The sequence below is a fragment of the Spermophilus citellus genome, assembly GCF_964194105.1.
Source record: "Spermophilus citellus genome assembly, chromosome: 4".
Lineage (NCBI taxonomy): Eukaryota > Metazoa > Chordata > Mammalia > Rodentia > Sciuridae > Spermophilus > Spermophilus citellus.
This window is the reverse complement of record NC_138185.1, coordinates 32,166,726-32,181,808: the sequence shown is the minus strand read 5'-3', so window position 1 is coordinate 32,181,808 and position 15,083 is coordinate 32,166,726.

Genomic DNA, 15,083 nt, shown 5'->3' with positions numbered 1-15,083 from the left:
ACGAATGTGACCTTATTTGAAATGGAGTCTGCAGATCATCAAGTTAAGAAGACATTATGAGGGTGGGTGGGCCTTCATTCAATATGACTAATGTCATTATGAAAAGGGCAAATTAATATACAGAGACAAACACACATAAGGAAAATGCCATGATGGCAGAGTCCATCTCATCTACAAGCAAAAGAATGACAAAGATTGCCAGAAAACCCCCAGAAGTCATGAAAGACACATGGACTAGATTCTCCCTCAGAGCCCTCAGAAGGCACCAACCCTGCCAGAAGCTTCATCTTGGTCTGCTAGCCTCCAAAATTATTATATAATATTTATATATTGTCAAACATAAAGAGTAGGTTAATCTACTCAATTTGCATTACTTTGTTACAGCAGCTCTAACAAACTAATACAGAAGATGACCATCTATAAAGGCTTTGTTTAATACGCTTGGTTTAATTTTCTCATATCATCCTTGAAATTGGAAATAATATACGTCTATATAAATGTAAATTACATATTTATATTTGAAAGTTTATGTTATAGAGAAATTTTATCTCTTAAAATATGTCCAAAGGCCACAAGGATCTATAGTTTCCAGTTTGAGAAACAATGTAAAACAGAACTTAATAATATTAATACCACATGTTATGTACACATCTCCCCTTCTCACTGGCAATGTAACACAAAGGCAAAAGACTTGGCATTATGCCAGGACCATGAAAAAAAAAATATTCCAAAGGGCAGAGTTCACAGAAAAAAAAATCGTAATGATGTGCTTTTTCAAAGCCGTCACATCCATTACAGCACAGTCCTTCCCCGTGGTCCGGCAAGACCACACACTGGTTGCCATTTACCAATATAGCAAGGAGTTACTGAAGCACTGAAGGTTGGACTTTGGTTTTACCACAGGAAAAAAGTCCAAAAACCACCAAAAGATTTGAGAAGAAAATCTGAACTGCATCAGTTTGTTTCCTGCAGTTAGGAGAAACCTGCTTATTTGTTTAGTTCTGGGCAAGAAATATTGCTTCCCTGGATTTTTTTTTTTTAATATTCCAAGTGTTTTGGTCTGAATCCTTCAGGCAATGCTGCATACTGTTTAGCCTATATTTAGAACAAAGCAAACACATGCAATTCTTTAAAACTAAGTACTTCTTCCAGCAGGCCCTGGAAAATTGCTAACCTCAAAATAAAACAATACCGCTTTCTTTAAATACTTCAGCTTTATACTTACAATGAGGAGATATTGACAGCACGCGTCAGTTTGAGTGACTGAAAATAAACAGAAGTGAAGAAAGCAGGGACTTTTGCTATTAAAGCCAGATTTATTTAGAGGAAATATATGACAAGTACCATTATTTTCTCAAACAGCAATCTCAAGATTTCTCACCCAGAAATGAAAGTTATGATGTCATTTCCATGGATTTTAAAGGTTAGTTAAGTAGCTCTCTGCCATCTGATCACTGATCATTGATTCTAATTTGAGATCAGGACAGAGGGAGAGAAGATACCTGGTTTTTCCTAGAGAAACAATCTACAAGAAGAGGAAAAGCAACCAGAAATTAAAGCAACCCCCTTTCTCTCTGGAGGTCTAACTGTATCCTAGACAAGTAGCAACATCTGCAATTATGGGGCAAACCCACCATAGGGCATCCTGTATAAGAACAGCAGGAAATTCCATCAAGTAGCCCGTATGTTTTCCCACATCTCTGGATCTACCACAAGTTCAAGGTTAAGAATGTGGGCAGGGAGAGAGGAGATGTGTGCTCTCACTCTGATCCTACTGTACAAGCTTTGAAAACTCATAAGCCTTTGAGATTCCAGTTTCCCCATCTGTGAAATTATTGCATTGGATTAAAGACTGTTTTATTCTGGTACTACAATCTACAGGAGGGTCTCAATTTTCCAACTGATAGTTGCCATTTAAGTTTGTTTTGATGCTGTGTTGAACCAGCCATGTTTAAAGGCCCTTCAACACATTCTTTTAAAGTTTAAATTCACCTATTATACTTATTGATGCGTAAGATCACATAATTCATGATAAACATCATTGCAAAATTAAAGATTTCAATTAGCTTCATGAAATTTAAAGAGTTTATAGACATTCAAAGTCCACCTTAAAAAGGGGGGAAATGGAAATATATACACTAAATATTTTAAATAATGGTTACCCTGGGGAGACAGAATGTACATAATTTTCATGTTCTTCATGTACATATTAAACTTCCTAAAATTTTCACAATGAATATGTATTTGTAATCTAGGAAAATGAAGAGTATGTTTTCTAATTTTTTTTCAGGGATAGGGGGTACTAGGGATTGAAACCAGGGGCACTTTACTGCTGAGCTACATCTCCAGCCCTTTTTATTTTTTATTTTGAGACAGGATATCACTAAGGTTCTTAGGGCCTTGCTAAGTTATTGAGGCTAGCCTCAAATTTGTGATCCTCCTGCCTCCACCTCTTGAGTTGCTGGGATTGTAGGTGTGCACCACTTTGTCCAGCTACAAGTTTATTTTAAATGGTGCTACAAATCATGCTAGCACTCAAGTTCATTTTTTGTTCTTATCACAGTTGATACTATATTATTAATAAATAATTTTATCAATAGTCCTATAAACTGCAGAGGTTTTTTACATTCAACATAATTACTTTTTAAACAACTTTATTTTCAAATTATAAGATTCATCCACTTCAAAGGTATAATTCAATGATTTTTAGTAGCTTCACCAAGTGGTGAAACCATCACCATAAATCAATTTTAGAACATTTCATCTCCTCCATAAGATCTCTCATGCCCATTTATAGTGGATATCTGTTCCCACTCTGGCCTTAGCAAACTACTACTCTGTTTGCCTTTCTGTATATTTCAAAACCACGGAATCATGCAACATGATGATTTTATCTGGCTGCTTTTATTTCACCTTTTTGAGGTTCGTCCTTATTGTAGCATATGTCAATCATTTGTTCTTTTTCATTTGTGAATAATAGTCTATTCCATTGCATGGACATTTTGTTTAATCCACTCACTTTTCCAGCTATCGCTATAGCTTATTTTAATTTTTTAACATTTTTATATCCATTATCCATCTCCACCTCTCTTCTCAGTTTTCATCATTTATTGACTTGGTCACTCCTACATTACAATTTGAGTAAGTTTATTATTTTCCTAATCTGTTAGAAGAGAACAGAGGCTTCCTGACAATAGCTAGCAACAACTTGCCTGCTGCATGAACAAGACACTTTGGAAAAATTAAAATCCCCTTTAATTCCCAAGTTACATCTTGACTTCCTGAGCTCCAGCCATCCAAGTAGGCTGCTTTCAATTTTCTGACCATCAGATGTCAGTTGAAATAATAAATGTTTATTTTTCTCAAGCCACTTACACTTGAGGTACACTTGTTAGGCAGCAGTAGATAACAAATGCAGACATAGGTAGTCTCCCATGCTCCCGAAACTAACAGAATCTTTGGTTGGTTTGTGTCTTCCCACATCCCGTCCTCATTCACTTTAATAACTTTATGAACTTATTACCTTTAACTTTTCACTGCCATGTTTATAGGTTCAGAGAAGGAAACATGAATATTTGCAAGCAATCCACCCTCTCATACCAAACCTGGGATCATTTTATTTAAATGATAAACACGTTCCTAAACAAAACTTTAACCTAAACTCCCCATGCTACAGTTACATGGTTATAATATGTCTCAAGGTGATGCCTTTGTCAAAATTCCTGAGGAAGTTGGAAGGGAACAGCTGTGTGGGTATTATGGTTTGGACATGAGGTGTCCTCCAAAATCTCATGTGTAGATGATACAAGAAAGCTTAGAGATGAAATTATGGGTTTTGAGAGCCTTAACCTACTAAGTGAATTAATCCCCTGATGCAAGGTAGCTGAGTGGTAACTGAAAGCAGGTAGGTTCTGGCTGGAGGAGGAGAGTCATTGGGATGTAACTTTGGGGCTTACATTTTGTCCTGGTGAGGAATCTCAATCTCTCTCTCTCTCTCTCTCTCTCTCTCTCCTTCCTGGTACCCTGCTGCCAGCTGCTTTCCTCTGCCACACTCTTCTGCCGTGATGTTGTAACTCATCACAAGCCTGAATGAATGGAGTCAGCCATCGATAGACTGAGACCTCTGAAACTATGAGCCCCTAAATAAACTTTTTTTTTACTCTAGTTGTTATAGTAAGTTCTTTTGGTCACAGCAGCAAAAACCTGGCTAAAACAATAGGCATAAATGTCACCCTGGAAACTTATCTAGAATGCTGATTTCCAGATCTACTCACAAGGATTCTTGCATGGGGCATTTTGGGGAAGACTATTTTAAAGGAACACCAATGGAATAGAATAGACAATCCAGAAACAGGTCAAAGTTACCCTAGAACTTTAATATATGATTAAGAGGCATCTGAGATCATGAGGGTAAAGATGAACTTTTAGTAAATGGCACTGGGACAAATGGTATACCGTATTTAAAATGGTAAGATTGAATCTCTTATCTCACACCATACATAAGAATAAACTATCACTAAATCAAAGATCTATTATAGAAAAATCAGATCATACAAGTATTAGAATTGGTCATGGATGGACTAATTTAAACCTGGATTTGGTAAAAGGTTTTCTGATTATGAGTAAAATTTAGATGCACTAGAATATACCCCACATGGTTCTGATGCAGGTTGCTCCTACAGGTGATACAGAAAGCTATCATAAATACATGTAGCTGAGAAAATAGATGTGTACCCTACATAATAGGCCTATGTGGAAACTCACATAGAATTTTATGATATGTGTTGGTACAATTTTTTTTCTTTAGTTTTCAAAAATGCAAGGCATTTCTTGTTCATTGCTTCATTCATCTGGACCACTTGAGATCTCCTAACTTCATTCAGGTGTGACTCAGGAGGACAAGACTTGCTCAACATTCACCAAGGGCAGGTTGTGGTCTTTCCTCCTTTTGAGTGTTTTCTCTGTGAAATCGTTCCTTCTCAGCACATCCTAAATGGCTTCCTCTCTGACCAAAAGAACCCTCTGAGATTCCTTGCATAGCTTAGACAGGTTAAAATTTTCTTACCTCCTCTGAGAAAATGTCAGCCTCCCACAAAACGTAAAACTTGTCACTTGAATTCATCAACCAGAGGACCAGGGGAAAAAAATCATTTCTCCAACCCCAGTCAAAACTTATTAGCAGAAAAATGTAGGATGGCTTTGTAGCTAAGTATTATTTTCAAAGCAGTAAAATGTATAGCTTTACATGAATAATTTAATTACAGTTTACATATGCACTTGTAAGACTGGCCAGATTTCACTTGTTGAACTAGCAACAACATTACCACTTAAGCTTTCCTTAAAGAAAAGGAAATGTACTTAGAAGTGACTAGGATTCCAAACTGTTAGTTAGAATCACCAGAGAATTGGATCCAGCATTTGGATATGCCCTTTACATGAAACAAGACAATCCAGAAATAGACCAAAGTTACCACAGAACTTTAATATCTGATTAAGAGGCATCTGAGATCATGAGGGTAAAGATGAACTTTTAGTACAGGCACTGGGACAAATGGTAGACCATTTTAAAAATGATAAGATTGAATCTCTTCTCTCACTCTCAGCTCAACTGCTGAATCAGCTTGCTACCCTTCAGGAGCTTCTACCAGTTCCTCCATGTAGGGCTTTTCCACCATGAATCTCTCTAGAAGCTTCGAATCCCTATTGGATAATAAGACACTGGCCATCGTCTCAATGGTCACCGTGAAGAAGAAATCCCTCCGAAGTACTAAGGTCTGTAAGACAAAGCAAGATATGCATGGTGTGAGGCAAGGATACAATTCCACATTTTTCCTTACGGATAACCAATTGTCTTAGCCATGATTCAGTGGATAATTGATTTTTATCCACTGATCTTCATTGATGGTTTGGTTATATATATAAATAAGACTTTATATTAATTCCATTCTTCTGACTTTTTTCCTCCTCCTTTATCCTCATACTATACCACTCTGACTAAATTATGCAGTTCTGTAATAAATATTGATACGTTGAATGGTAAGCCCCTGCACAGCCTCACATGGTATTTATGTTCTTGGAGTCTTTTGGCTATTCTTGGTCTTTTACTCTTCTGTATGAGGTTTTCCAACAGCTTTTAAAGTTCCAAAAAATACCTTGCTCTGTTTTCACTGGATTATGCAGGATCTATAGATTATCTGAAGGGGCCTTGACATCTTAAAAAAATTGTCTTCTCTTCCAAAAACATAGTATATTTCTCTATTTATTTAGTTCTTTTAAAATGTCTTTTGATAAAATTTTATAGGTTCCACATTAAATTTAGATTTTAATTATAAATATCATCTATCATCCAGGATCAGTGACAGAAATAACTATACACACACACACACACACACACACACACATACACACACACACACAAAATTATTATGACAAAGTCATCTTTTGAGTTTGATTTTCTATTCTCTGTTAATATATATATTTTCTATTCTCTGCTAATTTTACAGATTAATTTAACAACCAACATTATTTCTGCTTTAATTAATTTTAATCATTTTCCTATTTTTTCCTTCTGGATTTTCTTGTACACAATTATAGTATCTATAGATAATGATGAATTTGGTTCTTCCTTGTGATAGGAAGGGGAGGTAGAAGGAGGAGGAGGAGAAGGAGGAGAAGGGGAGGATGGCGGGAGAGATGGAAAGAGGAGGATGAGGATTTGATCCAAGTCTTTGGTATTTCTTCCCAACTTCCACAGGTCTATATCAAATTCTCCAGGTAATAAGCAACAAAGATCCCCTAAGGGGGATCTTGTCAAAAACTAAAATTAGTTAATGAATTACTTTGACTCACATACACCTCCATAATTAGCTTGCAATTAAGTGGGATATTACTAAGTATTTATTTAATTTACTTTCAACAGAATTTATGTCATGGTTTATAAAGAGTTTATACAGGACCTTTAAACAATCATTTGCTCATGGGCTGTGATTGTAGCTCAGTTGTGGAGTGTTTGCCTTGCATGTGTGAGGCACTGGGTTCGCTTCTCAGCACCACATAAAAATAAATAAATAAATAAATAAATAAATAAATGTATTGTGTCCATCTGCAACTAAAAAAAAAAAAATTTTTTTTAATTCTTTGCTCAAACTCCTAAACCCTAAAGTGTACTCTGTCAGTAGCTGACACTAGAAAAGGAAGTTAGCAGAATCCCACAAACTTCACATAAAAGGGGAAGGGAAGATGACCAATTATGTCACAGAAAATTTAAAAATTGTCTATTCAATGGACTATAGTGATTCTTTTCAAAATGAAGAAGAAGGGTACCACATTTCCTTATCAAAAACAATAGCTAGAGGTGGCAAAACTAAAATCCCATTTGCAACTTAGATTAGGAGGAAATATGGAATAACTATCAAGGAGTACCAATTAAAGCAACATCAAATGTTCAGTCGCCTCAAAAATACATACATAGGCACAAGAGTAAGTGGGAGAGAGCCCAGGATTTGAAGCTTCTAAGAGCTGAAGGAAGAGGCTAAATTGTGCACAGGAAAAAAATAATAATAATTAGAAAAAAGTAATAACTGCAACCAGATGTGATGCAACGTTTAGTTACATTGACTAAATGCCTAAAAGGAACAAATTTAGAGTGACGCTCAGAACCCTGTCACACCACTGTAATTTTCCTTATTCTTTGTCTTAAAGATTTATTTGATTATCCATTTTCCCTATTAGGCTGTGGGATCTATTTGAGAGGAGCTATATCATATTCCTCCAGTGTACCTCCTGGTTTTGTTAAGTGGATGAGAACACTTGGGATGTGGGAAAGACATGTCACATGTGTTATGTCCCCCTCATTATGCTCACGTCATGCTAAAATAGAACAATCAGCAAGCCTAATGTTTTAGCTAGCATTGTGTTACTATAACAAAGTACCTGAGGTAACTAACTTATAAATAGAAAAGGGTTACTTAGCTCAGCAGTTGTGGAATGTCAGTCCAAGATTGGACAGCCAGATTGCTCTGGACCTTTGGTGATGGTAGCACATCATGCTGGCAGCACATGGCAGAGCAAGTTATTTACACCACAAGTCAGGAACCAGAGAAAGACTGAAAAATCAGGGTCGCACAATCCCCTTCAAGAGCAAACAACCAATGACCTAAGGATCTCCCATAAGGCCACACCTCCTAAAGGTCCACAGCACCTCTCCATAGCACAACCCTGGGGACCAAGCCTTGAACACACTGACCTTTGGGGAACATTCAACATCCCAACTCTAACAGCCATCTGAGCAAGATTAACATGAGGTTCTCATTGCTTTAACTGACCCTCACAAAACAGCCCCAAGTTCTGCATCTGTTAGCCACGTCTGAATACTTTTAACAAGAGAAAAACATAAAAAGTAAAAATTCAAGCACTCATTGAAAATATTTTGGGATGTGACTAGCCATTTGACCAATAAAAATAAAGAACACCCTTCTGTCTTAGTCAGGTTTCTTTTGCAATTATGCTACACACCAAATAACCCAAAGAGCTCAGTGTCCTATGACAGATATTTCTTTTCTTTCACTTTAATGGCTGGGGCTGATCTCATCTCATCTTGGATTAGCAGCATTTAGCTCCAGGGTATCAGATGGACTTAAGTTTCCACCTGATCATTAACCAGCATCTATCTAGGAGAGAGTCTCTTCACAGAGGATGGCAGACATTTAAGATGCCAAGCCAAATAACGCAAACATATTTATGCCCTTCGTACATATCACACTGACTCCCATTCCACAGGGGAGTGGAGCGTCTACTCTACATTCTCAGGGAGAAATACTACCATGCCCCATGGTACAGGGATTAGGCTTATCATTCTATAAGAGAGGCAGTGCAAGCTAGGAACTATTATTTAATGCATCACTCAGAACTTCCATGTTTTAATGAAAAGAAGGGAAAGGAATGAATAAAACAGAACCCTGGGACTAAGGTTGTTTACCCCTAACCAATACAGATGAAATCTTGAAGAAGTAATTCACAGAATCTAGAGTTTAACCTAAGATGGATTGTACTTTTCTTCCCTAGAACAAATACAAGTCGTGAACTTTAGGGCTAAAGTCTTTCTGCCAGTTCCTTAGAAATGGTCCTCTTGGACACTTAAAGGCTCTCTCAGCTAGAAATCCTCATACCTTCACTCTTCTTATCTAATTCCTACTCACAGTTCAAGTTTCTGCTGAGATGCTACTTCATCATGAAGCTCTTTCCCAGCTCCTCCTGTCCACAGCTTAAGTCAAAACATCGTGATCTTTCATTTTACCCTGCTCTATTTTGGCCATATATAATGTGTGATGGTATGACCTTATTCTAATACCTTTCCTCTTTTGTGATCCACTTGAAGCTGGATCATGACTTTGTTTTCACTACTGACACCAACATTAACCCTCTGAGAGGTAGATAAATATTTGTTGACTCAATAAAAGGGTTGTTTTTTTTCCCCAAGTGGCATATTCTGTTACCAGTGGACGTTCAGGTTTCAATCACTTACATTAAAGCCAACATTATCCCTGAACTAATGGAACAGCCATATGTCATCAAGCATGCTTAGAGACCCTTTAGCATTTCATTGTCCAATATGGTAGCTACTGGTCACATGAGGCTACTAAAATAAGTTTAAATTAATTTATATTAAGTAAAATTCACAATTCAGTTCCTCACTTGCACTAACCATATTTCAAGTGCTCAAAAGCCAAATGGGACTAGCAGAGACCATATTGGACAACACAAATTAAAAAAAAAAAAAAAAAACTTTCTATCATTGCAAAAAGTCCTACTGGATAGACCTGCTTCAGAGCAAACATTCAAATAAGCAACCAAATTCTTCTCTGTTAAATTATTCAAAGGAGTGTGAAGCTTCCCAAACTGTCTGATTTCTAAGAATCAGTTTTCAAATCCTAAGGCTCTGACTCAACTTAGCCAAAGCACAATTTGCCCAGCATCCGGCTCCTTAAGAGTTTTTTGCAACTAAATTTCATAACATTCTTACATTTCTATAAAAGTGCTTTCCATTTATGTTTGCAAGAGAAATGGACTTTACTAAGGCAAACTCATTATTTGTCCTTGCTAAAATCAGCTCATCCAGGTTGGCAAATTCCAGAGTCATCTCTGTTTCTCTCTATTGGTTTTAGCCTATCATATCTTAATCTTTACTCAGATCTATCAACCCTTTTCACCTTACTTCTCTCTGTGTGTATTTTCCCCCTCCCAAACATGCTGTTATCTGGCTCTTTAAAGCTCATTTGGATGATTTACAACTGACCTAGCTTCTGGGCACTTCCTTGCCATTCCATTGTATCATCATCTGCCAATTAAATATAACCTTATTTTGTCACTTTCTGCTAAAGTAACTTCCAAAGCTACTTATTAGTCTCCATTTAAGACTTTTGACAGACAGTGCTCAACTTGCCTTTCTAATAATATTCCTCTCACTTCTGCTTCCCACTGCCACAGCCAGGTGCACAGACTCAGTCTCTCCCAAGCACCCTGCAGCCATTTCTTTTTTCTTTTTATTTTTTTTTTGATGATCACTTTGTTATTTCTTCTTTCTACATATACAGGACAGTGGAGTGCATGTGGACATGTTATACATACATAGAGTAAATGTAACTTGCTCCAGTCAGGATCCCATAATTGGGATTTTCTGCACACTTGCTCTCGCCAGTTGCCTGGAGTCCCATTTTTTCCTTCATAACTTCCTCAAAAGGCCCTAACACCCATGGCTTCTTCTGTTCAGTAACTTTCCAAAGTGTGTTAATTTATGTTTTATTTTAGCTCTGAATCATATGCTTCCTATTGTCACTTGTATTATATGATTATCATAAATATTTCTGCTTAAATATCAGTATGTTAATATTCTGTTTTCTCTCCTATCATGAAATAAACTGTGGAGAATAGAGATTTTTATATTGCTTCTTTTGTATCCTACAGAAGTTAGGATAACATAGTATTCTCAGGATAATAACATAATATGTATATATAGTATAGATAGATAGATATAATAAAGGGAGAGAAGATGTACATTAAATATGATTGAGTGTACATATATGAATGTGTGTATATATGTGTAAATCTATGATGCATGAATAAATCTTATTGCAATCTCACAGGTTTGCCTTGACTTCTTAACATACATCTTTAATTTTATGGTAAATATTCAGGATATCATATAGGAAAATCATGTCTCATGCCAGAAACCACTTAACAATGTGGGCTCAAAACCACCATGCAAAGGCAATTACTTCCTTCAAAATGTTGTCTTATTTGGTCTCTTCCTTTTTTCTTACCAGTTTCTACATTTGAAAACAAAAGACTTAAAACTCAAGTTCTGTGATCTGAACCTATTTTTGTAAGAAATATGTTTCTTTTGGCTATCAGATTGAAAAACATTACATAAAAGAATAGAATGTAGTATGCTGTTTGTAAGTCCTTGCATACTATAGGGACACAGCCACATCAATGTTTATAGCAGCACAATTCACAATAGCTAAACTGTGGAACCAACCGAGATGCCCTTCAGTAGATGAATGGATTTAAAAATGTGATACACACACACACACACACACACAATGGAATACTACTCAGCATTAAAAGAGAATAAAATAATGGCATTTGAAGGTAATTGGATGGAGTTGGAGAATATTATACTAAGTGAAGTAAGCCAATCCCAAAAAACCAAATACCAAATATTTTCTCTGATATGAGAATGCTGATCCATAATGAGGATGGGGGAGGGGGAGCATGGGAGGAATGGAGGAACTTTAGATAGGGTAAAGGGGAGGGAAGGGAAGGGAGGGGGAATGGGGGTAGGAAAGATGGTGGAATGAGATGTACATCATTATCCTAAGTACATGTATGAAGACACAAATGGTGTGACTCTACTTTGTGTACAACCAGAGACACGAAAAGTTGTGCTCTATATGTGTAATATGAATTGAAATGCATTCTGATGTTATATATAACAAATTAGAATAAATAAATAAAGAATGGAATGTATCAGTATTCAACTGTGTATACATAGCGAAAAAAAAGAAAAAGAAAAATGTAAGCCTTACCCTCACTTCATTTGAATAGAAGTTTATGGATTAATTCATTAGACAGCTTAAAAATGATGACATCAAAATATATGCAGTCACATTGGGGTCAAGCTTGATCATCAATAAACTCCTTCTATTACAATGCTAACATTTATCTTCTCTAAACTTTCTATTCTTAAGTTCTTTGAAGGAAAGCACTGTAGTTAATTCACAGATACTCATATTGAGGAAGGCAAAAACAAAAAAAAACCTGAATAATCTCAAGTAAAAAATAAGTTTAAATTACTTAAATTAGATAATATAATGTTAATGTGTGTGCCAAGATTTCTAGGAATTCCATCACAAATAAAACCCTAACATCACATTATGAAAGCCTCAGTGAGTTACAAGTTGTCTCAAATCTTTCCTACTTGCTTCTTCCCACTTTCCTCTCCCACCCTGCTTGGCAGTAAGTTGGTAAAATATCTGTCTTCTCTCAAATGTCCCTTGTTTAAAAAGAAATAGAAATGGTCAAGCATTTAAGTTTCAAAGGACTTTTGTGAATCTAAAGCAAATAAAATATTTGAGATGTCAACATTCTTACAAACGAGCATATTCAGTACAATCAACTGAGTGGCTCTTGTCTGTAATTCCTCTTTCTGTCTTCCTGGTCATTTTTATCCAGAATTTCAGTTTTACCTTTAAAAATGTTGCTGGATATTATTCTTATAGTCAATATTTACCAATACAATCTATGAATTTCTTTATTCGCAGTTGATTTTTAGAAAATTCTTCTTATATAGTATCTTCATTGAATGATTGCCCTCTGTTAGTTTAGGCACATCTGAAAATGGGCTCATCTGACATTCACTTTCAAATGACAGTTGAGCTTGGTATAGAATTCCTATTTAGTAAGCTCAATAAAGGAATGTGATTGGTGAATGAACTCTTGGGTTTTGGTTTTGTACTGTTTGGGATTTTACACATTTGAAAATGTGCTCATTAGCCAGGAGTGCTAGCACTCACCTGTAATCCCCAAGACTTGGGAGGCTGAGGCAGGAGGATAGCAAGTTCAAAGCCAGCCTCAGCAAATTAGCAAGGCCCTAAGCAACTTAGCAAGAACCTGTCTTGATAAAATAAAACAAAATAAAATAAAGGGCTAGAGATATGGCTCAGTGGTTTAGCACCCCTGGGTTTAATCCCCAGTACTAAAAAAAAAAAAAAAAAAAAAAGTTCTCATTTTATACTTACTCTCAAATGACAGTTTAGCTTGCCACAGAACATTTGCTTCTCTCTCTTTTGAATTTTAAGGATTGCTTTTAAATGCCTACTTTTGAAGCAGAGATGTCAGTCATCTGCCTAATTGTCTATCCATTATAGGTAATTCATCTGTTGTCTAATAACTTAAATTTTTTCAATATATATGCTCTGTGACAATTAATCTTTCTGAATTTATTTCATGTAATCTTTTTAGTATTTAGTGGTGTTCACTTTTGATCTGAAGACTTGTGTCTTTCTGATATTATTTTAAAAAATATCAGGCTAGGGATATAGGTCATTAGGTAGAGTATTGCCTCATATGCACAAGGCCCTGGGTTCAATCCCCAGCACCACAAAAAAAATTACAGGTGTGAACAGTAAAAATTCATTTTTATATCTCCTCTCAACCATTCCTCTGATCTCCTAACCCAATTACATATTTATTTATATACAGATAGATAAATATATATATATATTTATACACAGATAGACAAATGGATATTTTTTTCTTCATTTTCTATTATCCTTATTTCCCTTCTAATAGTTCATCAGTCTGTGCAACAGTGCAACAGTATGGGATGAGTCTTTAATAACATAATTCCATTCACAAATTTTATTTTTACTATGAATAACCAACTAAAATATTTTTAGATTTCCATGATACTACATTTATTTTATTTCCAGGATTTCGCAAAGATTTTCCTCCATATCTATCTAATTTAATACATAGCTGTCTGTCTTTGTTCTACAATGTTCACTACTTTCTTGAAACATTTATTATAAAAGTTATTTTGCATTTCATCAGGAGTGAATTTGTGCCTATTAGTAATCTTTTTGGTTGTCTTTCTTGTTAGTTGTAATTCTTGTATGCTTCAACATTGTAGTTTTCAGATTTATTTGGAAGGTTGAGGAAGTTTAGGGTCACCCATCATCCTGATTTGCCCAGGACTGATGGTGTTCCTATAGTCAGGGTTATCCATGCAAACCCAGGAAAAAAACAGCAAAGCAAGAAGAGTTGGTGTACAATTTCCCCCGCCTGGTCTGCTTCCCTCTTTTGGCTAATGGTTTTAACTTTCCTTCCATGTCAACATTTTTTCTGCTCATTTTTTCACGCAACAACTATTTAATATGTAAAAGGAATTTATCAACTCTAGAGCCGGTACCTTCCAGAACTAAGCTTCTATTGTCAGCTGAGGACTCCTACAAAACAGCACATTTCTGAACCATCCAAAAGGTTAGCCCAGCTCTGGTTGCAGGACTGTCCTTCCAGCAGCTGTACAAAAACCCAAGATATACGCCCAAGATAAATGTGTTGATCCTGGTTCTTTTGAGCCCTTTTTATTTTTTTTTATTTTATTTTTTTTATTGGTTGTTCACAACATTACAAAGCTCTTGACATATCATATCTCATACATTAGATTGAAGTGGGTTATGAACCCCCAATTTTACCCCAAATGCAGATTGCAGAATCACGTCGGTTGAGCCCTTTTTATGACATGCCGACACCATCTCTGGTTTATACAAGGAGACAAATTCAGTTCCAAACATAAGATGGTGCTTCAACTGCCCACCCTCAGGAGTCAAACCCTTGACCACCTCTATCTATCTCCAGACCAGGAGCACAGAGGTTTTCATACCTCTAGCCCCACCTTGCCACCCTATGCATTGTCTCTGTCTGTCTCACAGCATATCTATGTCTTTCTAGTGCTTAGAAGTATTGTCTATCATAACCTTGTTTGGAACAGAAGATAGTTTAAAGTTGAGTTTCACAAAAGC